This window comes from Ochotona curzoniae, unplaced genomic scaffold, assembly GCF_017591425.1.
Source record: "Ochotona curzoniae isolate NIBS_2020 unplaced genomic scaffold, NIBS_Ocur_1.0 contig_4501, whole genome shotgun sequence".
In the NCBI taxonomy this organism is placed as follows: Eukaryota; Metazoa; Chordata; class Mammalia; order Lagomorpha; family Ochotonidae; genus Ochotona; species Ochotona curzoniae.
Window position 1 is genome coordinate 9,108,721 of NW_024466307.1, and position 26,456 is coordinate 9,135,176.

At 39.2% G+C, this 26,456-nt stretch overlaps 1 protein-coding gene across 5 annotated transcripts in view; it reads right to left on the reverse strand.

Annotated features, from left to right (window-relative positions):
• Positions 1-26,456, reverse strand: part of FAM172A (family with sequence similarity 172 member A) — a 270,353-nt gene that overhangs the window by 37,434 nt on the left and 206,463 nt on the right. The window lies entirely within an intron of this gene.

The window sequence follows — 26,456 nt, forward strand, 5'->3', positions numbered from 1 at the left end:
AAATACACCCGAAATGACAAACAGTAAAAAGCTAAAACACAGTACAATCCACTCAGGTTTTTGGGTAAATGACTGTCCCAAGACTACCAGCAGGTCAGTGGAAACGAAACCATTACCAGCAGAGGCTGGTAAACCCTCAGAAACCCTCTGAGCTGGTCTGGTGTGAACTGAGGGCCACATGCATGCTGTTCATTTGTTCCCCGAGGCAGAGGAACTCTCACCAATAATCCTGTCAATCAGCAATGCTTTTCCTTAGACATAACAGCCATCTGTGCCTTGCAAGTTCAGAGTGTTTTTAACTTTCGAAAGGTGAAATGTAAGTGACTATGAAGTCCATAGTAATAACAACAACAACAAAAAAAGCATAAAGTAGTTGCTTTCTTTAGATAAGGAATCTTACAAGAGATATGAAATTCAATATCTACTGTACTTTAAGCCTATATCTTATTGATAATTTAAAATTATAATTAGTGTTCTTGGGACCGAATGCTACATAGAAAACTAAATATGCACATATGTATGAGATGTGAGATGCTGCTGCAGGAAACACCCTATTTTTAAAGCAAAAAAAAAAATGCTAGTGAAGTCTATCCTTTCATTTATATGTCTCATGTAAATTACACATAATTTAAAATCTTCAACACATTGAAAATGGCCAGGTCTCAAGGCACTTCCACTTTATCTTATGTTTTCACTCAGCCATGGCACTAGAGACTTTTCAGAAATATTTAGGAATTAAAAAGTATATAATGTGAATCAAATCAATCAATGACCACTAGAAAAAATGTTTTTTTTTTATTTATGTAATCTGGTTAAAAAATATATGATTTTTCTACTCTCAAGGCATTTTCTCATGCAGTAACACCACAAAAATAGCTCAAGTCTAAAATAGTGGGTTTCCCATATGGTTAGTCCACAGCAAGATGAAGTTGTAAATGAAGGGACCATGTGAAGAAAACATAAAAAAGCCTTAAGGGCACATGCAAAAAATGTGATATTGCATGATTTACATACACAATTTTATTTCCCAAAATTCAAACAGGAAAACTTAATATGTCATATTTTAACTGTATTTTATATCAAGTATTTCTATTTAACTCTAAGATACGTAACTCAAATTAGAGCACGATGCGGGAGAGGAGTTAGTAAGAATCTAACCTTTTGCATTTCTTGACTTTTTTGGGCTTGTGGTAATGTCGTATTTATAGAGATTCTACACTTTCAAATTTAAGTCTTGAAATGTCAGAAAAATCCCAAAGCTGGGATCTCACAGAAGGTGATTTTTAACAGTCCTTAAAAGCAAAGACTTTATGATCTTTTGACAACTGGAGCTTTTTCATTTTAAGATTTAAAATTTTTGGTCCTAATATTACACTGCATACACACTGATGCATTTAAAAAGATTCCAACACCTTTGATAGGCTTAGGAAAAAGGAGAATATAAGGAAATAGAAAAAGTTGTGAAGTACAAACATAAAGAAGCAAATACTTAAGGACCTAACTGTGGTTCTTCGTAATGTATTTGCAAAATGAAAGAAATCACAATATCCAGTTAATTTTCCTTGTTTATTATAGCAAAAAATGGAGCTCCCCCAACATTTTAAAGAGTGAGAGCATCAGTGACATGCGGTAGTGAGCGTTAAAGTTACACCTAGAGTACACCAAGTGTCTTGTCTAGGAGTTTCCTTACCACACCCATAACATCTTACACACACAGCTTGTGATTCATTTATTTTCAGTATACGCTGTTTCCATCTGTGTGAACGCAGGCAAGTCAAAAACTCTTCAGTTGTCTCATTATTTTTAACAAATACTTTTCCACCACACATAGCGTGCCAGCAGTAGAGATTACAGATACAGTGAGACATGGGCTAATATTATTCTTGGGGTATTGTATGGTCTAACGAGGGAGAGATGAAGGCTGACAGGGATCACTGGAAAGTACTACCTGCCTGGGACAGTAGCAAAGACCCCAGGGGCTTTGTTTCCAACTGTCAGGGCCAAAGACTGGGCCCTGATGAAATGATATCTCAGTCCCTTTCTCAAAAACTGAAAATCATCTTCGTATCTACTCTTACCGTTCTTGGTTAGACTTAAAAATAAGTAGGTGACTGATAGAGCCAGACTTGCCAGGGGCTTCAGGGGAACACTTCCGGGGGTGGACACAGGATTCAGTGTCTAGTCTGGTTGAACCACATTCTACAAACCTGCTGGGGTGTGTTTTCGGGGTAGTGGTCAGGAATCTGTGGGGAACAAGTATTTTAAACGATCACCTGCTGAACTGATCAGTAAATTAATTTGAGAAAACTACAAGGTACTCTGCAATTTGTCTCCTAATTTTAAGGCACAGTGTAACTTTTTTCAAAAAGCTTTATTCACAACCTATTTTATCTTTCCCACTGGAAAAAAAAAATGTTTGTTGCAGTCATATTTGTCATTGCCACATTAATCCTGACATTCAGATAAAATCCTGCTTCAGAAAATAAGACCTCAGTGGCTTGCTAATCCACAAAAAGTCTTAGTTTCATACATAAAATTTACTCTTATAATGGAAAAAACAGCTCTAAAATAAATTTTAATTAGATTAAAAAGTTTCTTTGACATTTTGAAGTTGGACATCTATTTTGAACTGTACACAGGAATGAATTCTTTTAAGATGTAAAAATGATAGCACTCATTCTGAACAATATTTATAAACACATCATATGACATTCAATAGTGTACCAATTCTTGTGAATGTCAATAATTACTTTGTCATACTTGGTTCTTGTGTATGTGTATTTCTTCCTTTTGAAAAAGTCCCTAGTGGAGACTCTGAACGGTAAGAGCCATGGTGATAAAGACCCAGTTGATCCCTTTATCATTGTAACCCTGTGGTTACAGCCATGGTTGGCACACAGTAGACACTTGATAAATGCTTGTCAATTAAATGAATTGCACACTGCATGTGCCATGAAGAAAACGAGTGAATCAAATGGTTTGTTAGTTAGGAATCGGGTCCGTGGAGTCAGATTTGCAGCGCGTGAATTCTGGCTACACGAGTTCTTACTTGTGAGCCTTCTCTACATCTGCTTCCTCAGCTGCAAACTGGAAGAGAGGAATCTGCTGCACACAGTCACCGTGGGGATGAATCCACAGGAACACACAGTACTCAATGCACACCAACTGCCTTCATCGTCAACATCAGCCTTCTCTTCTTCACTTGCCTTGCTCACCATTTACTTTCTGTTCCAAGCACATAGCATTCTGCTCAACAAAAGCTAACTAGATCAAGACATTAAACAATTCTATACAGCTGATACTATACACACAGGTGTCACTACCTTCAGCAGGTTTTTTTTTTTTTTTTTTGCTAAGATTCAAACAAGCAGAAATTAAAAAACCAACCAACCAACTGGGATTCCAAGTTAGTGTGGCTGAACTGCCCTTACTCGAATCTCCTTTCTGGAGAGCTTGTCACAGAGTTTCTTGCAGAATAAATGTCCTATTTATTGCCTTTTTGAATTTCTGGTAGAGGTTTATATAGAGATTTGCATCCTTTATACTAAGAAATATTGGCAATGAAGTCACACAAGATAAAAACTGAAAACACATTACATGGATGAAAGAATGGGCAAATGTTAGAATTCTCATAATGTTTAACTACATTATCTAAGAAAATATTTATTCAGGAAGCCAGTACTAAACCTTTGCCTATGGCATCGGCATCCAACATGGGCAGCGGTTCATATGCTAGCTGCTCCACTTCTGATCTAGTCCCTTGCTTATGACCTGGAAGAGCAGCTGAGGTCGTCCAACCAATGTGGGAGACCTGAAAGAAGCTCTTAGATTCTGATTGGCTCAACTCCAGTCATTGGAGCCACTTGGGGAGTGAACCAGCAGGTGAAAGACTTCTATATATCTCTCCTTCTCTTTGTAACTCTGTCTTTCAAATAAAAATAAACCTGTTTCATTTCTTTCTTTCTTTTACATTTACTTGAAATACACAGAAAGGAGAGAGCAAGCAAACTGCTTCACTGTCTAAATGCCCTCAGAAGTCAGAGGCGGGCCAGGCCTGAAACCAGGAGCCAAAAGCTCTACCAGACCTCCATCCTGTGGACGGCAGAGGCCCAAGCACGTGGGCCATTGTCTGCAGCCTTTCTGGGATGTGCCAGCAGGAAGACAGATTGGAAGAGGAGCAGCTAGGATTCAAACCGGCACTTTGATATGCAATGTGGGTGTCGTAAGCAGTGGCTTAACCTGCTACCCTTTATATTTCCTATCTTAAATGGTGAACGGCAATTCAAAGGTTACAGATCTGTGCAACAGGCTCTTTGCGAGTGACTAAAAATGTCTCAGGTCATAAAGCTTTGGAATATTTTTGAAATATTTATTTTGTTGTTGATTTATACATGGTTTTAGGACTTACATTAGTGATTTTTTTTGTAACAAGTATTTTATATTAAAAAGTGCTGCTAGAATTTCTAATTTACCTTAGAAAAAGCACCATGAGATTACAAAAGTACCCTTGTTACAAATAAGGCTGTTATGTTTTTAAATCTATAAAAAAATTAATTTTAGCAATAGTTTACATTAAAAAATCATTATTTTAATGGAATGAACAAAGAAAGGAAAAGGCTCAAAAATTCAATCTTAAGTTCCTCAACTAACTTGTATCTATTCTTTGGTGCAATATGGGATCCCAGCATGTGCATGGTGAGGATTCAGCCACTGTGCTATCACATTGGGCCCTCTACCACTTTATCAGTAATGACAGTTACCTTGTTATAGCTTGTCACCTCGGTGCAAAGAATAGCAGGCAGGAACATCAGAACTCCTTCTTTTTGTAACTCTTGTGCACCTGTCATCTCCCCCTCGGCCTCTGGTAACCACTCTTCTAACTGCTCTATTAATTCAACTTGTTAAGATTCCACATAAGGATTACTTTTTCAGACGAGATCAGGCGCGTTCAGGGTGGTATGGCCATAGACAAGGAGGATTACTTTTTAAAGTCACCTTGCTGTGGTCTGCTCCTCTGGCTGAGTGTCCCAAAGTTTCTTGATGCCCCTGTGCATGTTCTCTCTGATCATCCCATAAAGTTCCACAGTTCTAAGTGCCATCTATTGACTATTAGCTATCTCAAAATTAATTTTTCACCCTGACCTTTCTCCTCAACTTCCTATTCATATCCAGCTTCCTTCTTGGTGTCTTGAAATCTAATGGAAATGTCAAATTTAGCAGGTGCATATGAGTATCTTACTTTTCTATGCCTGACTTGTTTCTCTTAATGTTCTCCATGTCTGTCTATATTGCTGCAGAATTAGCTTCTTTAATATGGTTGAACAGAATTTCATTGCATTTATATGTCACATTTTCTTCATCCATTTATCCCTTAACGAGCACTGAGGATGATTCCACATTTTGGCTATACTGTCTCCTCAAAATACTGATTTTTTATCCTTTGCAAATGTATCCAGGAGTGGATCTGCTGGGTCACATGGCCATCCTATTTTAAATTTTTGTAGAAAGCTACCTATCTTTTCCATAATGGTTATACTAATGCTTGTCTTCACCAGTATTGATAAAAGGCATTATAACAGGTATGAGATGATACCTCACGGAAGTTTCAATCATAAACATTTTACTTTCACTTCTTCATCTTCAGTACGGCTTTTGTCTTTAGTTTTCTACAGAGATGTTACTCTAATCCAGACTGCCTGTTTGTGTAAAATAAAGTTGTATAGAGCTTTCCTTTTAAATTGCCAACCGGATATAACTGGAATATAAGACCTGTGATAAACAGTGAAAACAAATATCTACATTTAGTCTTAACTAATTTACTCATTCCCATAAAATATCACATTATTTCTTTTTGGCACCTCCTCAGTCCATGTCATCTCTTCCACTGTGGCTCTAGGATGACTCTATTCTGCAAAGAGAGTTATTTGTTTCCAGAGGAGGGCAAGATTGACTGAATCCTCAAATAAATAAATAAAGTTTTAATGCAAGAAATTCAGTCTCAAATCTCAATTTCTATGCTTTCTTCTCCATCAACCTTTCTAATGCCCAGTGGAGTGGGTCAGCAAGAGGGAAGAAGACACAGTCAGAGACCTCCCTCCCTGCCTGCTAGGAGCAGGCTGGGCTGACGCCAGGAGTTGTGATTTCCATTCAGGTCTCTCACATCTATCTTCCACATAGCTGGTGGAAACCAAAAGACTTGAACCATCACTGCTGCCTCCCAGGGTCTCATTAGCAGGAAGTGGAGTCAGGATCTGTAACGAGCGTTGGACACAGGTACTCTGATCTGAGACATGGGTGTGACAACTGGTCCAATCTTCATCCCAGTGGACAGTGTCCTAGAGCTGCCCCAGCAATGTGTTGATTGACACACCCTGTGCGCAGAATCATTTGTGACTTTCTACCCAAACTTTCCTATTCTGTGTCCCAATCTTCAGAAATTTCAGAAACAACATGAAGCAAAACTGTCCTATTTGAAGAAAAACTTAAGTATACTCTCATGGCCAATTACGTGAGTAAGTACGCATATCCTTTGGACAACATTCTACTTTCTTCATGTTCACTGTGACTGTCAGTACCTTACTACCTTTTCCAGGGACTAAAAACTTGAGCTTTTTGTTCTCCATATGTTTTACTCATGGATGCTAGATAACCCCCTCACCCCCCACTCACCAAGTATAGGCTGGGATAGTCTATTTTCTCCCTTAAAAACTTTTTGGTCCTTGGGCCTAAAAAACAAAAACTCCTTTACCTATATGATGGTACTTCAAAAAAATTATGAAAAAGTGGAATCACAAGACATATGTACCAGATTTGGCGTAAAAATGTTTAAAAGCAGACACAAGCTTTTTACAAGACGCACTTTCCATGAAGACCCCTTGTGCTCGCTGTTCCCTCACTCACTGCTGTCTTCCTCTTTTTGAGTCACTCCCATGGTACGTGTGTCACACTCTGTTTTGGTATGACGCATATGTTACATATTCTGCACTTTGAAACCATGGTCATGTTGGGAACCTGAGTTAATAAATTCAGACTTCCCTTTACAAATCTTCAACCACTATTGCTCCTTCAACACTCAGCTAATGGCCCCATTCCTCCTACTCCCTGAATGCCTTGTGGGATCTTAGGATTAGAATCATTCTTTCTTCCAAATTTGTCTTATTTACATCAATAGCTCCTGTGGGATCTTTATCCCTTTCTACCTGAATTATTTTTATTACTGCATGGCTAAAAATGCTATTGATTCAATACATTAGTCACTCCATATATCATGATTACACTCAACTATTAGCCATAGAGAACACTAGTACACAGAGAGTGCAGCAGTGAGAAACAGGAGTTCTTTGGGTAGGAAAATATGAATAAAAAAATGTGACAAGGTCTACCACGCACATTATTTTCACAGTTAAAAACACCAGTTTAGGCAGCAGGAAATTGTATACAAGTGTAGTCATCAGTCATGTTGAACAAATGGATAAACCATCTCTCTATTTTCATTTTTATTTAGTTTTTATTTTCTTTGTATTTGTTCTCTTAAAATATTTTATCATAGGATAGTTTCCTCTCATCTGAACCAATAACTACTACTTTAATCATTTCTTTGTGTTTCCTTTTGTGTTTCTTTCTAAGTCTCTCCCTTCCAGGAAGAGTGGGAGTTTCTGGCGATACAGCATCTGGCTTTCTTGACCCATCCAAATAAATAATCATTTACCTTTCTGAGATACTTTGTTGAAACTTTTCTTTCTAATACAAGCTTACTTATCTTCGGACTTGATTACTTAAGTAGCCGCACAACCCTACAAGTGGAAAGGCAAACTAAATCCCCTTCATATATGACCCTGAGCTGAACCTGTTTATTTCTTACACATTGCTTCCCCTTCAACTCCATTCTACTTTCTATATAATTTTCTTGTTCAATTTTGTATTTGTGTGTCTCCTCATAATTAATTCAAACAATTATCCATTGGAATGGAAGTTTAATCTTAATGAAAAAAAATGTAACACATTATACATGGAATTAATTTATAAATTACATCGTTTCTTCCCACTTCAGCACCTCACATTTTCCCTGCTGGTCTGAGCACAATGCAGCAATCTATGCTATAACATAGAAGAAAATAAAAATCTTATTGAAATAAAACCCCCACTAAGCTGGTAGAATGAAATGTATTTTAAAATGGATATTTTAATTATTCTTAATTAAAGCCTTGCAGAGACTCTGCATTCATGCTCTGTGGAAAGTTCATAGCCACATATTTTTCAAAAATTGTTGCTTTAGGGTTTATCCATAAAAAAGCCTCTTATACCAGGATCCCATATAATGTTAAAGACATAAGTTCAGGCATATATTATCATTATTTTTAAAAATTATAATATATACCTCAGAACACTCCTTGGAAGAATATTTTGGTAGGAACAGTTTTCATGGCCTGGTGTGATGGCCAAGTGGCTAAATCCTCTCCTTGCATATGTTGGGATTCCATATGAGCACTGGTTTGTGTTATGGCTGCTCCAGTTCTCATCCAGTTCCCTGCCTGTGGCTTGGAAAGCAATAGAGGATGGCAGAAAGCCTTTGGACCCTGCAGTCGTGTGGAAGACCTGGAAGAAGCTACTGGTTCCTGCCTTTGGATGGGCTCAGTTCTTGCCTTTGTGGCTACTTGAGGAGTGAACCAGCAGACGGAAGATCTTTCTGTTTCTCCTTCTCTCTGTAAATCTGTCTTTCTAAGAAAAATAAATAAATCCTAAAACAAAACAAAACCAAGCTGGCTTTCAGGAGGTGGGCATTTGGCCTAGCAGCTGAGGCATCATTCAACATGCTTGAATCCCATCACAGGGTGCCGAGGGTGCATTCTTTGCTCCAGTTCCTCATTTCAGCTCCGCACTGAAAGGCCCTGGGGGGCAGAGCAGATGGCTCCAGCAAGAGTTCCTGTCATCCATGTGGATGAACTATATTGGGTTGTCAGCTCTTGGTGTCTGCGAACTAGCCATTGAGGCATGAAGAGTGGACCAGTAGATGGGAGCGCTCTCTATCTGTGTCTCTCTTTGTGTTTCATTGCCTCTCAAATAAACAAAATTTTTAAATTAAAGATTTTGAGAATTTGGAGGCTGGGTGAAAGAGTTCAAGGAGGTTGACTTTTGTAACTTCGGCACAGTAAAACAAAACAAATCAGCAACAACAAAAACCCCAACCTTACGTGATTGCTCTCAAGGCACGGCCCAGAATTTTCTTGTTTCCTTTTGTTGATTACCCGAAAACAGTAATTTTGCTTGCAATTCCTTCCAAACTGTCATTCCTGTACACCGGATTTATTAACTAACTCAACAGGTATTGCGACAGTGCCTGCCTCCCTTGTTCCAGGTGCTGGACAAACACCACGAGCTACACTGACAGAGATGCCTCTCCAAGGGAGGCAGGAAGCCAGCAGCAAATTAGTGCAACCAACAAGTGAAACCCACACATGCTCAGATGGTCCAAATGCTACAGAAGACTACAGAACACAAATGGGACAGTCACAGCTCTCAGTGAAGGAGTCAAGGGAGGACTCATGGAGAAGGCAAAGACCTTAAGGAAACAGGTAAGGTTAGACCATTCCAGGCAGAGGCCACACGAAGAAGCTAAAATACGCCATTCCTTGCATGTCCATGTCTGCTAACGCCAGCAAGTAACAGAAAGCAGACTTATACACATGAATATTCTAATATTTGTGATAGCACATTTGTAATTATCCATGAAATGTGCACGTAAGGAACACATTTTGAGTATACACCAGGCACTGAAACAATAAGATAGCTATGTTTCTTGTCCCCATGAAGCTTACAGCGAATGCAGGAAGGACCCATATGTAAACAGACACAATATAGTAATATACAGTATGGTAGGGCTGGTGCAGGGCGCCACAGGGGCAGAAGATGTGGGAAACACTCCTGGAATGCAGAAGATTTAAGAGACAAAAGGTAAAGTTATTTTTCTTTCCAACAGCATGGAACAGATTGTATGTACAAACAAGTAATAAATGGTACACAAGTATCTAATCCTCTGAGAGAAATACTGAGGAGGGTGGGAGAGAAGAGAAGAGAAGAGAAGAGAAGAGAAGAGAAGAGAAGAGAAGAGAAGAGAAGAGAAGAGAAGAGAAGAGAAGAGGTGAGAATCTCCCGTTGATCAAATTGGTTGTTTCTCAAATGTCTCCAACAGTCAGAGTTGGGCCAGGCTGAAGCCCAGAACTCAGTTGCAGTGACTCAGTTGTCTGAATCATCACCTAGTTGTGCATGTTAGCAGGAGGCAGCAATCAGAAATGGAACCGATACTTGAATCCAGGCACTCCAATATACGTGTTGTGGGCACCCAAATGGTATCTTACCTGCTGAGCCAAATGCCCATCCCTGAGCTGGTGTTTTTTAACCACTGTCTTCATACACCTTCTATGAGTCACCTGCTCACACAATAATAAAGACCTCTAGATATTTTGCAGCTATTTGCATATAAGGCCCGGCATAGACTGTTTGAATAGATTGATTCCAGAAGGAATTCTCCCCAACCCTCATACTGTTCCAGAATGTGGAAGTCTGTTTTTGTCTAAAAATGAAAATAAAATCTTCTTTGGACTGTGGTAGAAATGTTTGACACTTAACTACTGATATAAAAAGATTGCACTAGAATCAGCTCTTTGGAATTCTCCCGTTTTCTGACATAGTAAGTGAAGCCTCTCTGGTGATCTAAGTGATGTATATTCAATGTAACAGATTTTTGCAGATGTCTAAGGGTTGCACAAGTTTGCCCTTCTCTGCACCCTCAGCCCTGCTAAGCATATCAGCTTGGGTTTTGTTGGCACTGGCAGCAAAGATACAGGGATGTTCTGGTGAGCCAGTCATATGATTTCATCCAAGCAATGAGCAAGAAGCATCCCAGGAGAACCATCCTGAGTGGAAACGACACTGGTCATCCCCAGGGGAAAGCAAGCACAGAGGTGCATGTGGGTGTGGAGCCTTGGAAGACCCACTTCTGCTCTGCTGGGTATCCAGCAGTGGATGATTTCTCACTTGATCCTGCCAACTCCTTGGCTAGACAGACTGTCAGAAATTCTAGCTGGGGATTGCACAAATTCTATCTGTAGAGGAAACAGCATCTTCTGACATGCTAAGTGACATAAATTCCAAATGGAATTCTTAGAAAGACACAAACAATAGGAAGAACAATTGCACAGGAAGATTTAGAAGCAGGAGGCAAGGGAATTCTAATTCTATCATTTTTAAGACCACAGATACTGTTCTGGTAATACCTGTAGCTGAGAAACACTGAATGATTTAGCAAAAAAATCTATGAATATTTATACAGGTGACATGCACACATCTTTACTACACTTTGTTATTTGCAGTTCTGAGGTATCTAATAGTAGATAGCAGTGAAGTTTCCTCATAAATCATTCTGAAAGCTGGATCCATCAAAACAGAATGTCCTAACAGATTAACTGATGGGAAAGATGCAGAATGCTTGAGAAAAGTCAGATCCAGGTGTAACTTTGAAACTGAACAGGAGAAAATGGATTTTATCAACGGTGTTTGGGAATAGTTTTTGGGTATGATTTATTTGTTTTTATTAGAAAGGCGGATCAGATTTATGGAGAGAAGAAGAGACCGAGAAAAAGACCTTCCATCTGTTGGTTTACTCCCCAAATTGCCGCAACAGCCAGAGCTGAGCTGATCCAAAGCCAGGAGCCAGGAGCCTCTTCTGGGTCTCCCATGCAGGTGTAGGGCTCCAAGCATTTGGGTCATCCTCTACTGCTTTCCCAAGCCACAAGCAGGGAGCTGGACAGGAAGTGGAGCAGCCAGGGCACGAACCAGTGCCCATATTGAATCTTAATGCTTGCAAGATGAGGATTTAGCTATTGAGTCATAGTACCAGGTCCGGGATGAAAGAAATTTGACAAAAGTGGTGATCAAAGGTTAAAACTAAATGGAAATAAACTGCTGATGCTATTATCTGAGTGTTGTTATCTCACGCAGCAGGAGGAACTGTGACCGATTTTGTATTTATACAGAGTTCACCTGTGTGTGAAAGGAAACTATTGACCAGGTTTATAACAGCAAAATGTAAGAGTTGTGGTTAATAATTCTTAGTCTTACCACTTAATCTCCAGTCACCCTGAAGCAGCTAAATATTTCCACAGTATGTAAATTATATGTATATAATTTAAAAATTTAGTAAATAAAGATGTGTTAACAAAATAGAAATCCTGGGTAGAACTTATGTTGATACATTTTTAAAAAACTCTAAAATTCTAGGCTGCCTCTGAGAGATAAAGAATTTATCAATTTGTAATGGTAAACAACAGCACGGAAAACTTTCTACCTGAAAATATGGCTGTCTTAATAAGCATAGGCTGAAAACCAAGAGCGAGGTAATATGCACAATATTCAAGTTGTGCAGAATGTGTCTGTGTCTAATCTAATGCTTGCATACATTATTCCTATTCTTTAAAAACAGAATAACAAGAGTCATCTTGCTGTGAATCAAAATAAGATAATTTGTCGTTTGGCAAGATGTAGTGTTTGCACTTTCATTATTGTTCGTACAATAATTGTATGCCTTTTACTGTTATTTTGTAGCATTTTATTTCTATAAAATTCTATTCAGACAACCTTCAGCATGACTCTCAAAGCTAAACGTAGTTATCATGTTTAAGCAGAGGTTTTCAGCTCACCCATACATACATTCATGCATGTCTATTCTTACATGTCCAGTGTTTTATTTTGCCACAATTTGCATTGTTGTAATAGGTTATTGATTGATTTTCAGTTTAAGGGACTCAGGTAGTATTCAGCAATGACTGAGTGCTACAAGTTTACTGCAAGTGTCCAAGGTTCATTCACCCCAAGCAATTCAGTCAATAACCAATTTTTATACTTCTATCTCCTTTAGAATTCAAAACCAATAATCCCCATTTTTTAAATTATTTCAGTATCATACTAACATTTCCCATGGAAATCAATACGGGTGAGATCCATTGGCCAAAAATTTGCAGTACTGCAATGCAAACATATTAAAAATATTGATCTTGCAAAGCTACTGATGTTTTGATTGACTTTAATGTTTGTAAGCAGCAATAACAGAATTTCAATGACTGAAACAACTTTTGATTAAAATTATAGATTGGGGGGGGGAGACTTGCTAGTTTACTGGCTTAAAACATCACACAGCTTAGTTGCCTGCCATTAATGAGTACAGCAGGATATGCTTATCCAATTCCTTATTTGTCAACATTTTAGTCCATCAAAGCTTATGTATCTATAATCTACACTGAACTTCTTTGACATTTCAATTCCACTTTTCATTATACCCCATAGTGAGAGCTGGATTTTTTGAGCTGAATGCCAGGAATTAGAAGCTTTAATGTTTCTTTTACTATTTTGCAACCTCTGTGAAGGAATTTTATTCTTGGTTCAAATCCTCCATACATAAAATGGATTTAACCCTGTAAATCAATGAACATTACATTCTTATCACAGTCTGAGATCAATGGACAACAAGGACTATAATTTATACATTCAAAAGATGACCTAGGAGCTGGCATTTAGCCTAAAGGCGGTGCCAGTTAGGACTTCCACACCCCATAGTGAAGTACTGGATTTGTCTGTGTCCCACTTCTGGATCCAATCCCAGCCTCGTGCTGGCAAAGCAAGTAGTGGCTCAGGTGGTTTGGTTTCTGCTCCCATGTGGAAGCCTTGGATGGAGTTCCTGGCCCTCGACTTCGGGTTGGCTCAGTCTTAGTCATTAAAGGTATCTAGGGAGTGGAGGCAGCTCTCTGTTTGACTCTTTCTCTGTCTCTTCTTTACTCAGATTTAAAAAAAGAAGTTACCTGAGCCAAAGATATGTCCATTAAGGATAGCACAGAATTTTGCAGTTGTTTGATGATCACCTAGAAACCCTCCCCTTTAATTATAGATCCCAGAAGGTGCAATAATAATCAAAGGGGCTCCTGGCCACCCTAAAGCGACTACTGCATTCCATCAGGTCTTTTCTCAGTCTTCACTCTGACTACTTAACTTTTATTGTAACAATCTTATCATTTTCTTCTCTGTCACTATCTAAATAACTAGCAATTATCTGTTTATATTTGTCTTCCTATTATCTATTTTCTAAAATTCTATTTTTTTTTCACCTTCAACTCTTTTGTGTTTGAAAAGTAGAAGGGCCTAATAAAGGTTGCTTTAAAGATTTATTTTGTTTTTATTTGCAATACAGAAGGAGAGAGAGAGAGAGAGAGAGGAGAGAAAGGGCTAGAGATCTTCGATCCAGTGATTCACTCTCCAAATGGCCACAATGGCTACAGCTGGACTGGCCCAAAACCAGGAGCCAGGAGCTCCAAGGTGGGTGCATGAACCCAAGGACTCGGGTCCTCTTCTGCTGCTCTACCAAGCCATCATCAGGTTGGATGACAGCTGGATCGTAAGTGGAGCTGTAGGGATTTGAACTGGCAGTCATATGGGATACAGGCACTGCAGGTGGAGACACAGCTTGCTATGCCACAGTGACAGTCCCAATAAAGATTTTTTGAATAAATAAGTCAAGGAAGGAGCCAACAGCAATAATGGCTGTGTTGGGTTGGGATGGAGTGGGGGTAAAACTGATTCTCTTGGCTTTAAATCCACAGCTATGAGGCTTTCTTCCTAATATGTTCATTTTACTTCTCTAGGGAGAAAGGACATTTGGATCCAAGTCTATTATATCTGCTTCTGTTGAAAATTAATGGATATGTCAATTTGATCTATATTATGCCATGTTAAAACCATAATACTCATTTTACTTGTGCTAACTTATTAGAATAAAGAAAAATATCAACAGCTTAAATAAAATAGAAATTACACATTACCTGCTTATCAGTTGCTTATTTCATTTGTACTCTCGGCATCACTTGTAATCTTTCATGGGAAACACCCAGGGGGGACTTGTAAATTTGCAGGGACTTACCCTCCTCCCGAGTTTCTTTGCTCTCCCTCACATTACTCCAAACACACACACTACACTTACAGGGACACACGGCAGCTGGAAGAGTGCTGGTCCTCTTCCCAAGGCTGATGCTCCCACAGATGTAATGAATCTGCTGCTGTGGTGGCTGCCTCTGGTTTTTGGTGAGTGCCAGGGGAGTAGTGAGGTTTACAATCATCACACTGAGTTAGAATCCCAACCCTCCAGTGAACCTTAGTTTATTCATGACCAAAGAAAAAGATCATAACACTCACCACAAAGAGGGGTCATGAGGGGTAAACAGGACCCAGCAGATGTACAAACACTGCTAGTGTACTTATCTTCACGTAGCAGTGAAAGCATGGCTAACCAACGCTCCTGATTCTTGGCGCTATGCTTTTTTTTTTCTCCAAACATTCTGTGATAGGCTGATGCACAACTGAAGTTTATTTAGAAAGGTTAAAATTCAGAAACATGGAAAGGGTATCTGGAGACAACACTGAAAAGAGCATTTGCAGACTAATGTGGGGCCACAAGTGGTTTGGGGAATTCAACAATGGCAGATGAAACTATTTCTAAGAGAAGACAGCTGTGATCACGTTGTCCTAGCTGTACTCTGGCTGCTGTTTCCAGGGCCCTAAGCGTGACAGGCAGTGTCACCACTCAGCCAGGATAAAGGCATCACTTTCTTCTCTCTCTATCCCTTCCCCCACTTCTGGCTATTACAATGTTGTAAGAGTTCTAATATCCTGAGGGCCCAATATTCCCACACTCCTTAATCCATTCCTTGGAACCTCTTCAGTTTTTTCAACATCAACCTGGAGTCAGTCCTTGAAAATGGCTTTCTATTAAGACAGCTCCATCTGATCATCTACCAACGCTTCCCAAGTCTATCAGTGCTCCAGGGTTGCAAAGCTGGTGCACTTCAGCTGAGATCTCACAGGCCTCTGCAAGGTCCACAGCAAACAAGCAAAACCAGCGCTTTCACACAACACCTCACTTTATGCCTGCCCATAAAATAGCTCCAAGGAAGGCGAAGGAAGCCTGCTAGGGAACATGCTCATGGCTGAAGATCAACACATTAAAGAGAATGATAATCTTCCTGGAATCTCTGTTTTCACTCTAAAAACTAAAGACTCTTAAGTAAGAAATAATGGTAAGTAAGAAATAATGGTAAGACTCCTAAGTAAGAAATAGTGGTAAAGGTCAGTATGCAAACAGCAGAAAATATTTCTTGTATTATTTCTGCCCAAGTCCACAGTGTGACTTGCAGCAAACTTCCCTGATTTTGTGCATCCTCCCTCAGCACTGCAATGGAGAGACTGACAGACTCATTCCCAACTCCATCACACACCATCCAGGGAGTTAGTGGGGTCACCGGGTGCGTGTTCCCTCTGCTCTCCAGACTCACTTTACTTCTGGGAGATCACATACCCTTTTGAGCATTTGAGGAGTATGATCCTCTTCCACATAAACAAGCTATACCCAATCTACCAACCCGACACAGACCTGAGAGGGTTTATTCTACCCTGGTGCCTGTTCCATAGATCCCCAGGCTCACAGGTATTGAAATCCTCTGGGTTAGAACCTGCTCAGGCGACTGCTTTCCTCTAAGGATGGCAGGGAAATAGGAAGACATCTGCTTATGGGTGAGGAGGGGAGGAAGGAGAAAATCTCAAGTTTAAAATGGAAAGTATTATTTTTCCTCAAGTTAGAGAGTATTCAGATGAAGGAAAAAGACCATTCAAATGCCAGGACTTGGATGCAAGAAACACAAGTTAAATGCATACAAGTCGGAGATTTGGCTTAATTTCAAGTACAAAATATTTCAACTCCATAGGGGAAGCCAACCATAGGCCAAAATCTCAATGCATATACATATGTAAACCATTTAGTATTTAAAAGGGCCCAATATTTTAATTTCTCTAGAAATTCTTAAACTTCCCAGAAATTTTAATGGCACAAACATTTTAAATATAGAGGGCTGGCAGTTGTTGAGAAATATTTTGGCACAGATTCTAATGGAGATTTGTTGATCTTTTTTCAGGGACACACGAGCAAATTTAAAACATAGTTATTGAAAACTTGGAAGACACCTCCCTAATTTATAACTATTTTAAGGCACATCACACAGAAACTCTACAACTTCCTGATATTATGCCTCTAAATTGTAGGGTAAAGCATTTGTCTTCTTCAACTGAAGGGAAAAATTAAAGATCGTGTGTTCCCATGAGTGTTTTATATATCTACATACACATACACATGTAGACACATAAAAACATGACTAAAACTATAAAATACATCCTGATAATAGAATGCTGGACTGTCCACCATTTTCTATATCTACAATGTCATGCCGTACTTAAGCAGCAGGATTATACTATTGATTATTACGGGAAATCAGTGGGGGAAGAAGAGGGTGAATGGGAGGAGGGGAAATTCTTGAGCCTATGCAACTGTATCACTAAAAAAAATGTGGCCTGAAAAAGTTTGTGGTAACTCAAAGTCAGACCCGGAATTTACGACATGGACAGCAATTCTACTCCTAGCTATGTAACCAACAGAACTGAAAATAGATGGTCAAACAAAACTCAAACACCAATGATCATAGTAGAACAATTCAAAAGACACAATGAAAACAACCCAGATGTGTTTAGACCGATGAATGGATAAACAAAAAGCAGATTATCTAGTACTAAAAAGTAATGAGGAATAGATACGTAATAACATGATTAAACCTTGAGAATATTACCTTAAGCGAAAGAAGCTAAGTATAAGAAACTGCACATTGCCATTATCTCATATTATAGAAAATGTCCAGGTTAACAAATGCACAGAAACAGAGCAATGAATGGTTGCCAGGGCCTGGTAGGCGGAAGAAAGAATGGTGAGCAACTGCTTAATAGGTAGAGTTCTTTTTGGAGTAATGAAAATGTTCTGGTGGGGCCAGTGTGGTGGAGTAGGTTTGACTCACAGTTGCTCCACTCCTGATCCTGCTCCGTTCTTACGGTCTGGGAAAGCAGTGTAGGATGGCTCAAATCCTTGGGCTCTGCACCCATACAGGGGACCAAGAAAGAAGCTCCTGGCTCTTGGCTTTGGATCGGTGAAGCTCTGGCTTTCACGACCATTTGGGGAGTGATTCAGTGGATGGAAAATCTTTCTTTGTCTCTCCATCTCTCTCTATAACTCTGACTTTCAAGTAAAATTAAATAAATCTTAAAAAAGGAAAGACAATATTCTGGAATAAAACAGTGGTGACATCTGCACAATGCAGCATGTACAAAAATTCATTGAATTATGTACTCTAATGGATAAAATGATGAATTCTATTAAATGTTTTACTTAATAAAAATGTGGTTAGAATTATTTTCCATTTCACTTCAGTTATTAAAATTCTGTAGAAGAAAGATTTTAATGAAATCAGCTTCTGCTGAAATGAAAAATTAGATATCATAGGTATCCAAGTTTTAAACTTTTGACACTTTTGTGTCTATTTGATTAGACTGTGCCATATCAACATGGGAAATTATTTGATCATTCAGTTATAAATATTCTCATAAGAATATGCTTACAATTCTGGCAAAACAAGACAAAGAAAGATGAGAGAATTAACTTTGCCCCAAATCCACTGGAGGCTAAACAACCCTGCCTTGCTGACAAATATCAGCCAGGTGCATGCATTGTGGTACAGTGAGTTGGGCTGCCTGCAACCCTAAAGAGTCCCAGCTTTCTAATTCAACTCCTTGCTAAAAGCCTAAGAAAGGCTGAGAAGATGGCCCAGGTGTGTCCTTGCATCCCTGTGGGAGACCCGAAGAATTGTCAGGCTCCTGTCTTCACACTTGGCGTAGCCCCAGCTACTGCAGTCATTGGGGAATGAACCAATGGATAAAAGACCTCTCTCTCTCACCAGGGAATGGAAAACACTTCTTACCATCTTCCTCTCTGAAAGTCTGCCTACAACAACAACAAAAACTGGGCAACACAAAACAGAATTTTACCGAAATGTAGAGACCAAACTGGTGAAAAGGGAAAAAGTAAATGATTTACCGTACCATATTCATCCTCCATGATGTCCAGAAGCCAGGTTTATGACAAATTTTTTTTCCCTGCTTACTGATTGTGATGGGCTTGGGAAATGTGAAGTGAAAATAAGCTTAGCAAACATTCATTAAGTAGTCAATTAGATGTTTATATCAATCACTATAGGTAATTCTAAATATATTTGAATAGTTGTTCAACATTTTAAAAAATATTATTTTTTAAGCAATAAAAAGTAAGTATTTAAGAACAGAAATTTCTTTGTTCAGAAATCTAGGTATACCGAGAAAGTTTTTGCTATTTTCATCATGGACAAAATCTAGGTATTTCAATTATTTTTTGATCTTTCATTTACTTAGAGGATTTTTCCCTTCTAATCTCAGCTCTTTTCCACTTTCCCCCTACTTTGATCATAAAAGTGTTTAAACTTGTAACCATCACAATAGTACCATGAATGTCCACATACCTTTCCCCAAGATTCAACAATTATTAAAGTTTTGCCTTTTCTGTGCATATACAACCCCCCATCGAATCACTTGAGAACTACAAACAAAATAACTACTACATATCTAGTACTTGTGTTAGGTGGCAGCTAACTCCATGGTTGTGGTTGTACTTGAGCTATAAAATATTTTTATAACTAGTTTAAAATTTGAGATTTTCCAAATAAATATGCAGCTTCTGGCATCTCTGAGAATACGGGGGAGTCTGACAACACTGAGCTTGCCTGTCACCAGTCATCGGGCGTCTGAGTTTATAACCCCAGTTCTGCAGCTACAGTCCTAATTGTGATTAAGGCAAAGAATTACAGCTCTGAATCTTGTAGTCAGAACTTCCATTAGCCAGAAGATCTAAAGTGATACTTGTTAGCTATGCCAAATTGTGAGACATGCTTACATAGCTATTTTTTTCTGTTATGGAAATAGATTATGTTAGGGAAGAAAAAAAAATACCCACAAAAGTGATGGTAGTGTTTAAACAGTTGACTGGAATTTAACCAGAAAATTCTTTTGAAGAAAAGAACCTACTTCCCAGACTTCTTTAAGTCCCACAATGTTTTTCTTTTCCAAGAGGCACTGTTTCAATAACCTCCATTCACAGGTTAAATACAAACAAATGACAGGACTTTATTTGCAATGTTCTTTATTTGCAATGTTCTTTTCCCCTAATTTAAATATAGCTCACAGATCTGCACACATTTCAGTTAGGCTGCTTTCAACCCCAACCAAGCAGTTTATTATAAGACAAAAAAAATTAAAAAATAAAAATAGGTGGCAACACATTCAAGGTCCTCCCTCCGCTACCTTCCACTTGTTGGCGCTGAAGCATATGCTCTGCCACCTGCAGATAATAGTTACATCCTCAGAGTGTCTATTCCGACCGGAATTACTAGTTTCAAGCATGCCTGGTGATTCTGGACAGTAGCAGTTAAGAAACCTTCAATCTGGCAGTTTTTATCATTGTACATTTTCTATAACATTTCTACCACCTAAAGTTGTAGAAATTTTGGGATCTGACCTTTGGGGGGGGGGGGAAATAAGAAAGAAAGGAAAAAATAAAATAAAATAAAATCCCAAAGATCCCAGGTAGCATTTTCATTCAGCTGGCTCTATTTTTTCACATTTATACTTATTCCCCCTCATACTTATTTTACGTTTCACCGACATGTCACCAAGGGTGATTTGGGTTTTTATGGTTTCTGACAAGAGTAAAACTTTCTATTCATTTCAATAGCAAGACAAGTGCTATTCCTAGACATACTGTGTGAACAAGTGTCATGAGAGTTAAAACACTATCGTTCTATAAAAAACCCTATTTTCCTTTCCTCTTGTTTAATTTTCTATCTTATTTTTATGCATTTACCTAATCTTTCACCTTGTTTTAGGAAGGGTTTTTAGCAAGGATGAACCCAGGCAGGACTTCTAGTGATGATAAGGGAAGAAGCTGACATATCTTCCTTTAAGCAACTGTGAAAGTTAAAAACAAACACACAAACAAAACACAAACAAAATAAAACAAAAAGCTTCCTACTGAGTGCAACCATTTAGCATCCTACACTTAGACCAAATGTAAACAACAAATCGAGACGCGTCCGTTCTTGAGGATGTGCAGAACAGCGAGGACGGGGCAAGCAATCACGCTGGTGGAAGACTGCAGCTTTGCTACAAGCGGAGGCACACATGATTTGGGGTGGAATGAGTGGAACCGATGCCACTCAAGCATATTATCAATAAGTAAAGCAAAGTGCCTGCTAATCTGAAGTCACGGTCCTGCTTGAGATGAGGTGCTGACCAAAAGACTCAACAGGGATTCAGAAGGGAGCTCCTGGAATGAGAAATCCATGCTTTCTCATATTCCTGCCTACTAGTACCTGGGTCCTGGCACAGAACTCCAGGAAGGCAGGAAAGGAAAGCGGATATAACAAACCCAGACGCACTCTGCAATCTTTACACGCCTCTATTCACAGAGCCTTAGCAGTGACTGAGCAAAATCTCTTGACTGTTACAGGTACACAGTGGGCCCTTTGTGGTAGCCTAGTAGCTAAAGTCATTGCCTTCCACACCCGAGATCCCATATGGGTGCTGGCTCATATCCCAGATGCTCTACTTCTGTTCCAGCTCCCTGCTTGTGGCCTGGAAAGCAGTCAAGGATAGCCCAAAGCCTTGGGACCTGGAAGAGGCTCCTGGCTCCTGGTTTTGAATCAGTTCAGCTCTGGTCGTTGTGAACACTTGGGAAGTGAACCAGTGGATGGAAGATCTTTCTCTTTGTCTCTCCTTTCTCTGTAAATCTGCCTTTACTATAAAAATAAATGCACCTTCTTTTTTTTTGTTTAATAAAAAAGGTATACAGGTAGGGGAGTGATCTTTAGAAATCTAGACAGACTAAAATAAAGTAGAAAGAGAAATCAAACATACCCCCAAAGATGTCAGTATGTGTAACCTGAAAGGCAGAGACTGTGCAAATACAGTTTAGCACAAGTTGCGAAAACAGAACAAAAGCAAACAGAAAACCACTGGTAGCAACAAAAAGTCTCAAGGAGGAAAAAAAAATCCTACTGCAAAGGCGTCTTTACCATTGCTATTGGATATTGTGCAGGAGGTTCAAGGTAATCAATGAAACAGGAGGATAAGCTTTTCAAATGTGATGCTGAAAAAATTGATGAACAAATGATAAAAAATGAACTGGGAGAGACTGGTGTGGTGGTGAAGCTGGCCAATCCTCCCAGCTCTTAGCTCTGTACTATACCAGCGCTGGCCATTATGGTCATTCAGGGAGTAAGCCACTGGATGGAAAAACACTTTCCCTTCTCTGTTACTCTGGTATTCAAATAAAATTTTAAAAATCTTCGAAAAAAAAGTTTGGATCTCAACTCCCCCCATATTAAAAGAAAAAACACATCAAAATTCTCAGATCTAACTGTATTTATCTAACTTACATTTAAGTTTTATACATACATCTTACACACATGGCTTGAAAATAATTGTGTCTTCAATGAATCTCATAAGAATTACTGCAAATGAAAGAATAAAGACAAAAGAGAAAAAAATCACATGTTGTATGATTTGTCTATATGATGTTTACAGAAACGGCAAATCTTGGTGTTGTAGCACAGTAAGTTAAGCTGCTGTCTGTGACATCAGCATTCCATGTAGATGTTAGCTTGATTCCAGGATGCTCTGCTTATAATTCAGTTGCCTGCTAATGCCTGCGGGAAAGCAGCAAAAGTATTTGGCCCCCTGCACCACAAGGACAACCTAAATGGAGTTCCAGGCTCCTGGTTTCGTCCTGACATAGATTAATTTGGGGAGTGGCACAACAGATAGTAGGTCCCTTCCCTCCTAGCCTCCCCTGAAAGGAAGAAAAAAATAATAAAAGGAAAGACAGAAAGAAAGACAGAAAGTAAGAAAGAAAGAAAGAGAGAGAGAGAGAGAGAGAAAGAAAGAAAGAAAGAAAGAAAGAAAGAAAGAAAGAAAGAAAGAAAGAAAGAAAGAAAGAGAAAGAAAGAAAAACAGAGAAAGAAAGGAAGGAAGGAAGGACGGACAGACAGAAGAAGCAAATCTGGCTGTTTGGGGCTATGTACAAATGAGTAAAAACAAACTTTCATGTTCGATGCAAATAAAATTGTAAGATAGTTGCAAAACTATAAATTTCTTTAAAAATCATTGAATCATAAACTCATTATAAGTATAATATACAGAATGAATATTGTACTTCAATAATATAAAAACAAGTACAACAAAAACAAAAACACAAGAACCTTTAAAGATGTTAGAAAAAAATGAATGGCTATGACTAGTTCTATTTGGCTGGAGTAAGTTGTATAGTTAGCTGCAAGTTTCCAAACGGCTAAACCTAGGAGAGAGATACAACTGATTCCGTGTTCTCAAACTCGGGGCACCACTGGTGATTATCTGTGATTCTTTTTTTTTTAAAGATTTGTTTATTTATTTAAAAAGCAGAGTTAGCAGAGAGAACAGGACACAGAGAGAGTGTGTAAGAGATCTTCCACCTGCTGATTATCAGTCTCCCCAAATGCAAAAAGGTGCAGTGAACGCTAGGCCAAAGCCAGGTGCCAGAAGCTGCCTCCAGGTCTCCCACTTGGGTGCAGGGACCCAGTCACTTGGGCTATCTTCTGTGGCTTTCCTAAATAGCAAGGAGCTGGCTTGGACCATGAACTGGCTGGCACCCATATAGCATGCCAGTGCTGCAGGAGGTGGCTTTAACATCTATGCCACAATGCCAGTGCCAACCTGGGAATCCGAGAAAGTGACTGATGCCAGATTCTCACCCTTAACATTCTGATATATTTATAAAAAGGAGGAGGTCTGAGTTGCCGAAATGGTACTACTTTAGAGCAAAGTTGAAGAGCCACTGTGCTGAACAACATGAATTTTCATCTTGAATCAGATGAAAAAGAAACATTTATTTGGAGATGCACTGAGTACTGGAAAGCTGCCTCCTAGGGTCATTCTGAGAGAGGACTTCATGAAATGTGGTGGGTAACCTCTACTAAGATAGCTCCTAGCCACCTTGGCAGGTCCAACAGAGTTGCAGGTATGTAGAGTGATCCTTCAGCCCTCAGGATAGCCAGTGTGATGAGGGATATGGGAACCCCTGAGCCTGTGGTCTCCAGCCTTCAGCTGTGTCCTCCAACTACACCAGGATGCTAGACACAATTTATTTTCTGTAATATGGGGGGGGGGGGCGAGGAGTGCTTGAAAAAGCTCATGGAAAAGGGAATAAAAATGAGTTTATTTTGCTGCAAGAACTTCTGGAGATACATGACTAGTTTTTCCATAACATGCACTTTGTTGTTTTGCACCAAAAATAAACTCATCCTCTTACTTCTATAATCCATATCTCTGAAAAATTATTTAATTTACCTGAAATGCAGAAAGACAGAGAGAAAGAGAGACGGGGAGAGCTCTCATCTGCTGGTTCACACCCAAAATTTGCAGGACAGCCAGGGCCGTGCCAGCCTGAAGCTTGGTGCTGGCATCTCAAACCAGGTTTTCCTGTATGGGTGGCATGGACTCAAGTGCTTGAGTCATCACATCCCAATTCCCAGTGTGTACATCAAAATTAGGAATGGATGCAGGACTCAGCTCCAGGGCAATCCTCTTGGAGATGTGGGTGTCCTGTATGACATCTTTGCCCCTGCACCAAGTGCTCTTCCCTACAACCTTCTGTCAGTACGGTTACATGGAATGAGCCATAAAATGAAAAAGCACTCTATCTGAGATCTGACGGCAACAGTTGTGGCACAGAATCTGCAATACTGCTAACAAGTTGATTGGAAGAGAAAAGCACACTTCCATCACATCTCCACAGGAGCCAAAGACTTGCTCCTGGATGTTTGGATGCATTTGCTTTCTACTATTACATGTGGCTACAAAACTCACCTGAACACCTCTCAGGTGGCATTTATTTTAATGAATTTAAATAATTAGCAAAAGACAACAGTTTCCTTTGTTACGTGGTCAAGTTTGGACAAAGGAGAATGTTCAAAAAATGTCCCTCATTGTCTTAGACATTCTGAAAATCCTATGGTACCCATCTTTCCAAATCCACTCCTTTCTAAGAAAACCATGATCTCACTGTAGCCATGGCAAAAATGGCTCTGCAGAATGCAAGGTATGCAGCACATTCATACTGACAACGAGAGACCAGCCTTAGTGTAACAGAACTGCAGTTCATCTTTAGTTTGAATTCCATCTCCTCCCCCATCATTTCTGAGTTAATTCCACATGGTGTCACTATTTATAACATGTGCCACTGGAGAGCATTAATTCTCCCCTTTAGGATTTTTTTTTAAAGGCACAAAATTTCAGGTACCATTATTGGTGGCAAGATCTGAAATCGCGGCTGTGGCTTTTGGCTCCACTTAGTCTTCAGGCCACTGCAGCCCTGACACAGGAGGATATTCCGACTGGAGCTTTCCCACCAAAAGCAATGTTGCAGATGCAGCCTTGGTGAGGACGTGAGTCAACCTTTACACTTTTCTACCCCATTAGTCATCTCATTGCACCAGCGTTACACCAACTATAGACAGTAAAATTGTCTTGCTTATTAATTTCCCATATGGCACATCATGTTCATGCATCAAGGGCTCCTGTGTTAAATCATAAAGTTAGGTTTTTGCCTACATAACTACAGCAGTAAAGAAATTCTGTCTTTCCCTAATGAATTTTCTCTTTTACTTGTGTGGAAATTAGAATCACTTTGATTTACTCTGAAAATGAAAGAAATCTATGAACACACAGAGAAATAAATACACATATCAAAAAGATGTCAGAGAAAAGTATAAATTGGAAGGAAGCAAACAAAAAAAAAAAGAAAAAAGAAAGAAAAGAAACAGTAGCACATGCATGCATGTCCAGTACTTACTGATAGAACTTAAAATTACTGCTAAAATTTTGTGAATACCCATAAATCTCTACCAAGTGAAAGTTACCACAAACACAGGACTGCCTTTTGCTGTAATCCCCTTGGGTCATCTTGTTAAATTTCATCCTAACATGTGTTGCTGTAGTTGTGCGCTTACCTTTGCACTTTGTAGTCTGTGGCAGACCAACATAATTAACCACTAGTAGGTAGTGTTTACGTTAGTTCTCAAAAGGTTAAGAAGCTGATTATAGCTAAAATCAGCTTGGCCTGAGGCATCAGGGGCTCTGGGTAATCAAATTAGACAAGCCAGGCACAGTGTCGCCTAACACAAGCCAGTGGCACTTTCGTCTTTGCTCTGACCCTTCTCCTGTCCCCATATTCATTAGGAGAACAACTCACACTTTATGCATTTACCAGATAATTTAAGCACACCAATTTCTACTAAATCTGACATGCAATTTCATAAGATAACCACCTGGTTAAAGTAATGAAAACAACTGTAGAAATTATGAAAGGAAAATAATTTAAGAGACATTGTCCATTAGAAAAAGAAATGTATACGCAGACACAT